Source organism: Xenopus laevis, chromosome 9_10L, assembly GCF_017654675.1.
Source record: "Xenopus laevis strain J_2021 chromosome 9_10L, Xenopus_laevis_v10.1, whole genome shotgun sequence".
Lineage (NCBI taxonomy): Eukaryota > Metazoa > Chordata > Amphibia > Anura > Pipidae > Xenopus > Xenopus laevis.
Genome location: NC_054387.1, coordinates 108,785,495 through 108,798,251, shown reverse-complemented (window position 1 = coordinate 108,798,251; position 12,757 = coordinate 108,785,495).

Below are 12,757 nucleotides of genomic sequence, written 5' to 3'. Positions count from 1 at the left end.
ATGTGTTATGTTAAAGAAACACATGCATGCCACCCTTGTACCCTTTGGTGACAGTTGCTGGCAGACATTATCTAATGTTGCTCTAAGAAATAGCAGGAAGGTCAGCTTGGACTTTCTTGGAGAAAAAAAAGCTGGAATGAGCAAGGAATTTGCAAAATCCAGGTATCCTTAATGGGCATGGATATTATTTATGAATGGCATGCAAAGCTTTATTTGAATTGGTACCAGTGGTGTCACTTCCAGGGGGGTGCAACTGCACAGATGGGGGGTCTACTCCTCTAGTTGAGTGTGCCAGGAGAAGGGCATTGCTGAGGCCAGGGCTCATGGTTCAAACTAATGGGTTCAGGTGCAAAAGTATGGCCCCAGTACAAATTTTAAAACTAAGCATATCCTGTGAAACAATATTCATAAAACTAGAATGTTTATTCATAACATCATATAAAAAAAGCATACTGACCCCCATAGAACTCCGCGGAGGTCTGTGTAGCTTTTTAATATGATTTCTTGAATAAAACTTCTAATTTTATGAATATTGTTTGAGTCACAGGATAGCTTTAGCTTTGGATTTCAAGATTGCTCTTTGGTTCTGTGGGTTTTATCCTGTCCTCTCTGGCCTCTTTGAATTGCCATATAAACTCCCCATTAATATAGGTATGGGACCTGTTATCCAGAATGCTCAAGACCTGGGATTTTTTTTTTAGTCTACTAAATAATAATTTAAACTTTAATTAAACCCAATAGGATTGTTTTGCATTTAATACGGATTTATTATATCTTAGTTTGGATCAAGTACAAGGTACTGTTTTATTATTAGAGAGTAGAATGAAATAATTGAAGTTTTTTTTAATTATTTGATTATAATGGAGTCTATGGGAGACTGCCTTTCCATAATTCAGAGCTTTCAGTAGAACAGTTCTGTTTGCATGCAGGATCACAAATATATCACATTACATGGTTATGTGTGTTGCCATGCGCGAATTTGTGGCGAATTCCCACGATTCATCACTGGTGAATACATTTTGCAAAACCGGCCCTCATTTTCGCCAGGCAATTTGTGCCGGTGTCAAAAAAAACGGACGCCGGCGTCAAAAACGGGCGCCACCGTCAAAAACTAGACGATGGCGCGGTTTGGCAAATTTTTTGCCGGTTTGCGAATTACGTGGGAAATTCACGAATTATTCGGCGAAGCGAAATGCCACAGATTCGCCCATCACTAGTGTTGCCTACTAAGATTCTGGAGCTGGGCAGTACCAGTGTGTGTTTGTGTTCCCAGATCACCTTGAAATTCTGGACTGCACCAACCACTATCTTTACATGGAACCTTGTAATTACCTTCTGTAGTTAGCGTGCCACCCATGTTAGGTAAAGAAGACATTCCATACTCTGCCTCATAATTAATTGACACCCCTCAGTAACTTCTAATATCCTAAAATAATAGGGGGTGGAAAGGGGGTGCTGTATTCCCTATATTGGAAAGCTTAATCTGAAGAACAACTTTGGGTGGGTTATTTATCAAAATCTGAATGTTTCTGATTTGTTAAGTAAAAATGTCTGACCAAATGATTTGACCTTATTATTAAAAAAGCTCTATTTAATCGGTTTGGGTAAAACCTCGATATAATCCAGCCAAAACCCAAATCATGCATTTTTTTGGGGTTTTTTTCCGAAAAGGTCGGATTTTTGGGCTAATTCCAGCGCAGACCACAGAGACTTCAAAATAGGATAGGGATCTCTGCCACTGACTTATACACAACCTCAGCAGATCTGAGATTGCGGATTTTCGGATTTGCTGCATCTGGCTTTAATAAATACAATTTGAGTTTAAAAAAATAAACCCCGAAAAAATTAAGTTTTGCCCCAAAAACCCCCTCAGTGTTATGACTAAAGGGTCTCAAATGTGTGCACCCCACCCAAGTGTTGTGAAATACCAGTCTTAAAGGGGTCGTTCACCTTTGCGTTAGAGAGTGATATTCTGAGAAAATTTGCAATTGGTATTCATTTTTTATAATTTGTGGTTTTTGAGTTATTTAGCTTTTTTTCAGCCGCTCTCTGGTTTGCAATTTCAGCAATCTGGTTGCTAGGAATTACCCTAGCAACCATGCATTGATTTGAATAAGAGAATGTGCTATGAATAGGAGAGGCCTGAATGTAAAGATGAGTAATAAAAAATGGTAATAACAATACATTTGCAGCTCTACAGAGCATTTTTTTTTTAAATGGGGACCCCCATTCGGAAGCTGAAAAGAGTCAGAAGTAGAAGGCAAATAATTCAAAAATCTATAAAACAATAAATAATGAAGGCCAGTTGAAATGTTGCTTAGAACTGACTATTCTAGAACATACTAAAAGTTAACTTTAAAAGGTGAACCACCCCTTTAAAATCCTCAACCAGACCCTAATATACAGTTAATTGCCCAGTTAGAAGAAACAATGTTAATATACTATAGTTATTTCCATTTTAGCCAAATGAAACTGGCTGAAGGCAAGCTGTTTGTCACACCGAATGTGTAGTTCATTGCTTCTTGGCACAGGCTGCTGCATGCGGAAAGATATCACTAAACCACAGAGGTCTGAAAGAGCCCATGGCATGTTAATGCATAATATTCTGAGAGCAACAGATAAAGCTAATGATTGTTGCTATAATTATTAGTGGGAAAGGGCTCGGAGACGTGCTATCTTTGCACACACCAGCAGTTGGTATCCAATTTAGCTTCATAATATGGTGTCATAATGACATCCAGAATCGCTCGCTAAGATTGTTATTACCGCTTCATCTTGTAGACTAATTGGTGCAGAAGTGATTTACTGGAAAGCGAACGTACCAAGCTAGGGTAAGCATGACATAATGAGGGCATTAATTAACTTAAGGCGAGTGTTTATGATTAATTATAAAAATCACTGGCAACCAATCATGCGGAACAACTGGTAGGAAGAAGTACTCTACGTGCTATTATTATATCACTGCAAGGTCATTGCCTTATTGCAGTCGCTTAAAGCTGCCCCATTAGGTTAAATGAAGCAAAAACTGCAAATTGTATTATTCTTCATAGTTACATAGTTACATAGTTAAATTGGGTTGAAAAAAGACAAAGTCCACCAAATTCAACCCCTCCAAATGAAAACCCAGCATCCATACACACACCCCCTCCATACACTCACATAAATTCTATACTAACTATAGAGTTTAGTATCACAATAGCATTTGATATTATGTCTATCCAAGAAATTATCCAAGCCATTCTTAAAGGCATTAACTGAATCAGCATCACAACATCACCCGGCAGTGCATTCCACAACCTCACTGTCCTGACTGTGAAGAACCCCCTACGTTGCTTCAAATGAAAGTTCTTTTCTTCTAGTCTAAAGGGGTGGCCTCTGGTACGGTGATCCACTTTATGGGTAGAAAAGGTCCCCTGCTATTTTTCCAGAGAAAACAACCCCAACCTTGACAGTCTACCCTCATAATTTAAGTCTTCCCTCCCTATAACAAATTTAGTTGCACAGACTCTGCACTCTCTCCAGCTCATTTATATCCCTCTTAAGGACTGGAGTCCAAAACTGAACTGCATACTCCAGATGAGGCCTTACCAGGGACCTATAAAGAGGCATAAATATGTTTTCATCCCTTGAGTTAATGCCCTTTTTTATGCAAGACAGAACTTTATTTGCTTTAGTAGCCACAGAATGACACTGCCCAGAATTAGACAACTTGTTATCTACAAAGACCCCTAGATCCTTCTCATTTAAGGAAACTCCCAACACACTGCCATTTAGTGTATAACTTGCATTTATATTATTTTTGCCAAAGTGCATAACCTGCATTTATCAACATTGAACCTCATTTTCCAGTTTGCTGCCCAGTTTTCCAACTTAGACAGATCGTTCTTCATTAAGGATCATTGGACATCATGCCTTCTGTCCAGTTTTGTACCAAGTGAATATCTGTATGGGACCTGTTTTCCCACATGGTCTGGGGCTTTCCAAATAAGGGATCCGTAATTTCTGTAATTTGGACCTCCATAATTGAAGTCTACTAAAAAAAAAAATCAGTTCAGCAATAAATAAATCCAATACCATTGTTTTGCCTCCAATAATGACAAATGATACTTAATTTAGGATCAAGTAAAATGCACTGTTTTATTATAACAAATAAAAAGAAAATCATTTTTAAAAATGTAATTTAGTGGATTAAGTAGTCAGTAACGAATGGCGACTTTGTCCTGTTTTGCTTTGCTGAAAAATTCACAAATTTTTCAGCGAAATTTGTAAAAACTGCGAAAAACACGAATTTTGACGCTCGGGTCAATTTTGACGCTGGCGTTAAAGTCAATGGGCGTCCGGATAATGTTGATGTGCAATGGTTTTGGAGAGAGTGACTTTTCTGACACGTGTCCAAAATTTTTTGCCGCTGGTGAATTTTCGCACCAGTTGCGCAAATGTATTTGCCTACGGCAAAACGCGTAAATTTGCCCCCGAATTTGCGCCTGCCACATTTATTCACCTATTATAGTCAGACCATTGTGTAAATGGCCTAAAGTTTACCTATAGCAACCCATGCAATATTTGCTATTAAACAGGTAACCTTTCTATGCTAACTGTGGATTGCTTGCAATAAGTGAATAGCCTGTATCAAAATTTACACCTTTTGTTACATAACCCAAACAATGTCCCCCTCACACGCAGGGGCTGATTGACCAAATGCCAATAAGAAAATATTTTCCCATAATTCATCAGTACAGACAAAAGCTTTCCTGAATCATTAAGCCTTCTATTACCTTGTACGGCTTTGACAAATGAGCCAATTCATTGGGAAATTTAAATAAATCTGCCTTTAAGTATTCTACTGATATGACCTCAATTATGTGAGCTATGTCCCCTTTATCCACATCTCAGGAGGACACTTTGCACGGCCATTATATGTAAGTACGGAATTCCTAGCTGGATATACATATGAATACAGGGGCTTCTATGGGGTTAAAAAGATGTAAATCTTCCCCAAATATCTCCCATTTTGGCTTCTATCTCTCCAAAAATGAACATTGACTTTCCATAGTAGTGATGATCCACCAAATGTTCTTGAGCCTCTGATCCCAGAAATAATTCCAAATAATGTGGAAGAATGCTCAGAGTTGTAGCCTAGCAACATGGGCCACATTGTTCATTAAAGCAACATTGTTCAATATAACTTTCTGCAGGGCCCAGGCTTAACAGATGCCAGTCTCTCCCAAGCTTAAAGGGGAACTCCGGCTTCCAAACCAAAATCTCATAAAGAGGCCCACATTAACACAGAAACCCCTAATATATCCATCACAGTTGCCTATTTCTTCAAAAAGTATGAATAAATGCCATTTTCTATGCTGAAATCCAGCTGTTTAGCAGTTCTTCTCTTTCTGCGTCATTTGAAATCCTGGCAGGGAAGGAGGGACTAAACACTGATTACAAATTGTAAAAACGTCTCCACAGCTTACAGACAGCATGCAGGAACTAAATAACCCACAATGCATTGCACTGGGATGTTGTGTTCCTTATTGAAATCATGTGTGCAGGGAATTGTGGTGTTTGGAGGATGCAGGCTGAGGACAGATTGCTGTTGATACAAAGTAACAGTAGTCAGACAGATCAGCAGGAGAGCAGGGGGCTAGGCTTGGGGTACTGTTCCAAGCCATTAAAAATCATGAAAAGTCTGCATATATTTTTATTGATGTATATTGCAAAGTTGCTTGAAATTATGTTTACTTCTCAAAAAAGCCTAAGTTATGTTTTTTGTGGAGTTCCCCTTTAAATCCTCTATGTACATCAGCTCTATGTTTTTTTTCACTGAAAGCATGTCTTCTACCTCCAAAAACTTAACAACCATAATATTTGTGATGTTTAATTCCAGTGTAAGGAAAGATGACCACATGGTATTCTTACTATGCTGGTATATTTATTTGCCCTTTAATGTTTGCCCTTTAACAGAGTAAGTACCTTGATCCTTATCTGATTTAGTTTAGAACTCTTGCCATACTGAAAGCTAGAACTGATCAGAAAAGTGGCAAGAGACGCTTCCATCAGCATGGAAATCAGCCTTTGCTATTCTGTATAGTACTCACCTAGGCCAATCAGCAGAGGGCGCTTAGGATACACTTCATCTTCACTTTCTGTCCCTTTTAACAAACATCATCTTCCAGTTTATACATTTTCTAGGAGGTGGGACCCAGCCGACGCTCATTTCCCTTTTATCTTCCTAGGACTCTAGTACCTCTATTCACTTTGGCAGACTTCATAATTGCACTTAAAGGGTACTCTAAAAACGTGAATGATTAAGCATTTTTTTTAAATGGTGGTTACCATGGTGATGTTTCCACTTGATTTGTGCTTTAGACACATTTTATTCTAGTTACAATTTAAAAACCTCTTTTAGGACAAGCGGGTTATCAGGACATTAACTCATCTCTAGCAAGAACTATACTATATGTTAATTATCTACTTCTATAACCAGTGGACTTTATAGAAAACTGGGTCCACACAGATATGGGCCTTTGTACTGTACAATGTACTGTATAAGTTGCTGGAGCAAATACATTCATTTTAAATAACTGGTTAAGTCCTTTAAAGTAATGGATGGCTCCTCACAGTCCAAGTAATACAAATCTGTAGAAATCTCAAGCGCTCCTTTATTATGATGCCCCTTTAAATATCAATATCGATCTTCTCCGGATTCTTTACAGAGTTCTCTTCAGGCGAGTCCAGCACATTCAGACATACAGTGCGACTACAAACTCCTTTGGATGCTCAGATAGGAATCTCCTGCTGGTTGTTCTTCTGGATTCCTTTCACACTCTCTGTCCCTCCAGACACAGTATCTGGCTTCTCTGTGCCAGCCCAATCCAAATGTCTTCTTTTGGTGGGGCCTCTCAGCTCTCTGCGCCCACCAGCAGCTCTCTGGTCTCTCTCTCTCTCTGTCCACCATGTGATTCTCTCTGCCAGGCTTTTCACTTCTGCCAGCATCTGCGACTTCCTCTTCCTGCCAGCCACTCACTAGCTGCTGTGTCACTTCCTGCTGCACTGAGATCACTGAACAACTGGTTGCTGGGTTACAGCTTACAGCACACAGACACAGGCTCATTTCCTGATCTCTTACAGGGATAAGTGCAATGGTTTCACACTAACTCCCTACAATAGCAAAAACAATAAATGTGTAGCCTTACAGAGCATTTGTTTTTTAGATGGGGTCAGTGACCCCCCATCTGCATATTTATATTAAAAAAAATAACAAAGACCAATTGAAAAGTTTGTTAGGCCATTCTATAACATACTATATACAACATAGTCCATACCTCTCAACTGTCCCGTTTTCAGAGGGACAGTCCCTCTTTTGACAGCTCAACCCATTTGTGCTCGAAAGTCCCACTTTTCTCTGCACTGAAGAGCAAAAAAATGTTTCTAACTTAATTGTCTTTTGCCAGAGAGCCCATACATGCCACAAGGTTCAGATAAGATACTTTGTAACAATTTTGAGATAAGCAAATAAGTAATTGTAACAATATAAGATAGCAGGTCCCTTGGGAGAAGTTAGACTCACAGCTTAAAGGGAAATTCACCTTCATTAGCAAAACTGTAATAACTTGAAAAAAAACACAGAAATATGTTCAAACTTTCATAACCTGCCAGATTTTGTAAAAGGAACATGGTAATTAAGGGTTGTGGCCAAAAAATGGGCGTGGCCAAATAAAAATTTGCCTCGCTGCAATTTTTTGTCCCTCTTTTTATTTCTGATATGTTGGGAGGTATCACATACTAAAAGGTGAACCAGTCCTTTAAATAAGAAATATTAATGTTTTTTGTTATTTCTTGCACTAAACACGCCAAAGAATAATACGCTTTCATAAGGTCTTTTCACTTTGCAGCCACCTGGTTCTGCAGAGCAACTTTTGTAGAATAAGAAGAAGGTAATTAATGACATTACCAGTCCACATAAACCACCGGCGTATTGAACTCCTCATTATCTGTAAACCTGAGACACCAGCTGCAACTGGGGGGAGGGGATTTATTCAGATCTCATTATCTATATTTTTGGTAAAAACGTGATTAAAAACAAAACAACGATCTATGAGTGCTTTGCAGCATTAATAATAATAAAGAAAATATGGAATGTCATATTTTAAGTCCTATTTATTGTGCTCATGCTGAACAAAATTGTAGACGTGTTCCCTTAACATCACCTTCCTGTATGATTTAATCTGTCTTAAAACGGTTAAACTACTATTGCGGGAATAAAGATCCCCTTAAACTAAAAAAAAAGATCTGTTCAAAAATAATGTCATTAATAAATTGCTTCTATTCCAGAACGTAAGGCATATCTGATAAATCACCATATAGACAGGAAACAACATACAGAAATGTACTTCTTTTTTTACAAGGGAAAATCAAAAGAACATTAAGGAAGTGTAAAACCAAACGTATATTCCCTGAGTGTCACTCGGGACGAATCGACTGTTTTCTTTGCGTGTTCACACTGGAAGCTTGGGAGGCATCTAAGTGAATGTGACTACATGAAAGAGCTATATTATTCCAAACAGGATTCATAGATGATTTGCTAAGTCAGAAGTCAGCAGAAACCTTACAAATAAATGAAACAAAGCAAATCTCTAGCTCAGCCTTGCATCACACGTTCATATCCTCTCGGCAGCACATAATCAAAGAGCACTGTGTCCTGTGGAAATTGACTGTATTCTATCAGGCAGAATTATGAATTATAGCTGGGACCACCCAGCGACTAAATACAGACACACATTTTTTCCCCCCTAACAAAGAAGCGTTAGCTGGGAGTTTAAAAAAAAAAAAGCCATTTCTTAAGCAGAAGGGTGGACTTTTGAGATTAATTGAAATATCATAACCCAGATTAGAGAGAGAGAGAGAGAGAGGACCTTTTGTGCAGACAAGATCTTCTTTAGTTGACATTTAGGTTCCTAGCTGTCACATTAAGTGCATTTTGTTTGGCAAAGCGCTGGAGTTCTTTGAGGTGTGATGAATGGGAAGATGCAACATTAGTCATTGCTTTCTACAACAAAGAGAGAAAGAGATCTCCTAGCAAAGCACTAGGAGAATGATTTTAAACACACTGACTTGAAAAGAAGATTCAAAACTCTAGGAAGCATTAAAATGTACAGGTATGGAACCAGAATGCTCGGGACCTGGGGTTTTCTCGACCAGATCTTAACCATAATTTGGATCTTCACCATAATTTGGATCTTCGTACCTTAATTTTACAAGAAAATCATTTAAGTATGAAATAAACCCAATGGGATAGTTTTGCCTCCAATAAGGATTAATTATATCTTAGTTGGGACCAAGTACAAGGTACTGTTTTATTATTTCGGAGAAAAAGGAAATCATTATTAAACATTTGGATTGGGAAGTGGCTTTTAATAGAGTAACAGTGATAAATTGTAGACAGATCCGCACACACTCAAATAGATGCAGTCGGGGAAGATGCCTCTTTTATTATGCCACCAGCAGTTCAATGTTTCTGGGGGAAACTCTCCCTTCATCAGGGAGTAAAATAGTAAGGAACGCTAACCTGTATATATTTACATCACATGAGCAGCAGCAAATCAGCTTTCTAGGATAGCTTGGATATATTGAACAGTATGGATATTGGTCATTTGTCATTTACGCAGTGCAGTTGTCGTTGCACTAAAAAATGCCATTTGTTAAAGGCAATTGGCTCTTAAGGCTTTCCTTGCCCTTCTGTGTAGTTGAAAAATCCAAAAATATATTCCCAGTCAATACTCTCAAAGTTAAAAAGTCACTCTTTATTTAACATAAATATTAAAAAGTAGGCATACAGACCAATTGATGCTCCGCCTCACGCGTTTCGCACCCACAGGCACTTATTCATAGGCATTGATGAATAGGATGCCTATGAATAAGTGCCTGAGGGTGCGAAACGCGTAAGGCGGAGCATCAATTGGTCTATATGCCTACTTTTTAATATTTATGTTAAATAAAGAGTGACTTTTTAACTTTGAGAGTATTGACTGGGAATATATTTTTGGATTTTTGATTTGGGTGCCCTTTGGAGTTGGGGGCTATATTCCAGCATTTTTGGCCCTTTTTTTGACAGTCCTGTGTAGACTGCAGCAGCTGAGTATAAAGTGTTTTTTTGGACTTCTGTGTAGTTGCACTTGGCACCGCTTGGTCCATACTATCTCATGTTCGGCATTGAAAATGGTGCTCCTATTGATGTAGCAAAGCCCTGGAGTAACTGCCACGTCCAAAAGTGGTCTCTGGCTCCCAAATTTGCAGGCCCAATGCATCTGATTTGCGTTGAAGTGCAAGCACAGCTACAAGACTTTTGCTGCATTAGCCACATTTGTGGCAGCCGCGACTCCCCCAAGCAATCACAATTTCCCTTGATGGGATATGCAAAATGGTAAAAATTCTGCATTGTGGGTAAAAAACATGGCAAATGCAGCCAATTTTGCTCTTTACACACTGCACTTGTGGTTTGCAAATGACCCCCTAATATAATTCTAAGTAACTTTCAATATACATTAATCACACATTTTCAGTGGTTTAGTGTCACTACTGTTACTTCTGCTGCTCCTGTAGCAACTGAAAGCAGTATCTGTCTTGCTGTTTCTAACTTCTGCACTGCTGGTTCTAACTTCTGAAAACCATTTAGCCAAATTGCCATTTATGAGCTCTCAAATGAATTGCCTGCATATTGTATAGGCATATATGTTAGCAGACATGCTTTATACTGCAATTTTATCTCCCCTTAGTGGACAACCAAGCCCATCTACTTACTGTTCATGCTAGAAAAGGGGGAGAGGAAAAGTTAACAGCACATCGTTTCTTTAAAAATATACCTCATTGTTGTAGACTGGCGTATGCTTCTCAATAATCTCATGCAAAATTCTGACTTTGCTCCAAAATCAAAAACCCTCCTTTACTGGCATTCTTAACAGGTTGTTTGGAATCTCAGCTTTTACTCCCTCCCAAGCAATGAATCTCCAGTGCTTCTCAATGCCAACTCACAGGCCCTTTCAATCATTCCTTCTAGATAGTTTTTTATATAATCCTCCACATTCAAGAGCAGTTGGTGTAATGTAACACACCCATAGCAACCTCTCCACTCAACTCTTAACAAAAAATAAATCCAGGTGCAGCATAATGAACTCATGGGTTATTTTCTTGTTGATTAACTTCCTAAAAACCCTCAGTCCCTGGGAGTGTATTCTTATAAATAGTGAACCATCTCTTAATTAAAAAGAATTCAGACATTTGTTTTGATAGGCATGACTAGATACATGTGCTTTGACTGCTCCCACTAAGCTATATAATATATATATATATTTCATAGGTTGGCATTTGATAGGGAAAGAATTTGCTTTGATCACACTCCCATATCTCTGTATGTATTTCGGTGTATCTCATCAACCAAATTCAACCCCTCCAAATGAAACCCAGCATTAATACACACACCCCTCCCTACCTTCACATAAATTCTATATACCCATATCTATACTAACTATAGAGTTTAGTATCACAATTATGTCCATCCAAGAAATCATCCAAGCCATTCTTAAAGGCATTAACTGAATCAGCCATCACAACATCACCTGGCAGTGCATTCCACAACCTCACTGTCCTGACTGTGACGAACCCCCTACGTTGCTTCAAATGAAAGTTCTTTTCTTCTAGTCTAAAGAGGTGGCCTCTGGTACGGTGATCCACTTTATGTGTAAAAAGGTCCCCTGCTATTTGTCTATAATGTCCTCTAATGTATTTGTAAAGTGTAATCATGTCCCCTCGCAAGCGCCTTTTTCCAGAGAAAAGAACCACAACCTTGACAGTCTACCCTCATAATTTAATCTTCCATCCTTCTAACCAATTTAGTTGCACTTAGTCTCTGCACTCTCTCCAGCTCATTTATATCCCTCTTAAGGACTGGAGTCCAAAACTGAACTGCATACTCCAGATGAGGCCTTACCAGGGACCTATAAAGAGGCATAATTATGTTTTCATCCCTTGAGTTAATGCCCTTTTTTATGCAAGACAGAACTTTATTTGCTTTAGTAGCCACAGAATGACATTCCGTAATTTGGATCTTCATACATTAAGTCTGCTAAAATCTTACTGGTTTGAAAGTCAAGTGTACCCTTTATTTAATATTTTAAGAAATTAAAGTACCAGAACAGAATCTGCAGGTCCAAACTGTTATACATGTTAACAAGAGTGAATAGTACATATATCTGAGTCCTCGGCAACCAAAAGTAATGGGATAGAAAGTTCTGACCTTTACAGTAGTGATGCTGAGTATCAAAATGTTTTCCATTCCTTCTTAAGTCCTTTTAACTCTCTGCATTAATTATTGTTTCTTTTGGAGAAGACAAGCTTGAGGTTTTCAGGCATGTAGGTCTCTCAGTAGTAGAGGAGCTTTCCCTAGGTAAGTCAAAGTAATGTGGAGACTAATTTTTTATACACATTGTGGGCTCTTAGAGTCCTACCAAACTGGCTGGAAATAGAGAAAAACAAATAATGTTTAGAGAGTTAAAAAAACAAAGACCAACTGAGTATTTTTTTTCTTTCTTTTGAAGTGGGACGATGACTTGCCAAGCTGCCGTTCTGCTTAGTGGACAGGATTGCTTGTGCATCGATCAGCAACGGTGGAAAGCAGAATCACAATAAGGTACGGAGACAGGTTAATTATTCATGTCCCAGAGAATACAATAAAAGCTACTGTAGCTGCAGTCTTAAACCCTTTTAC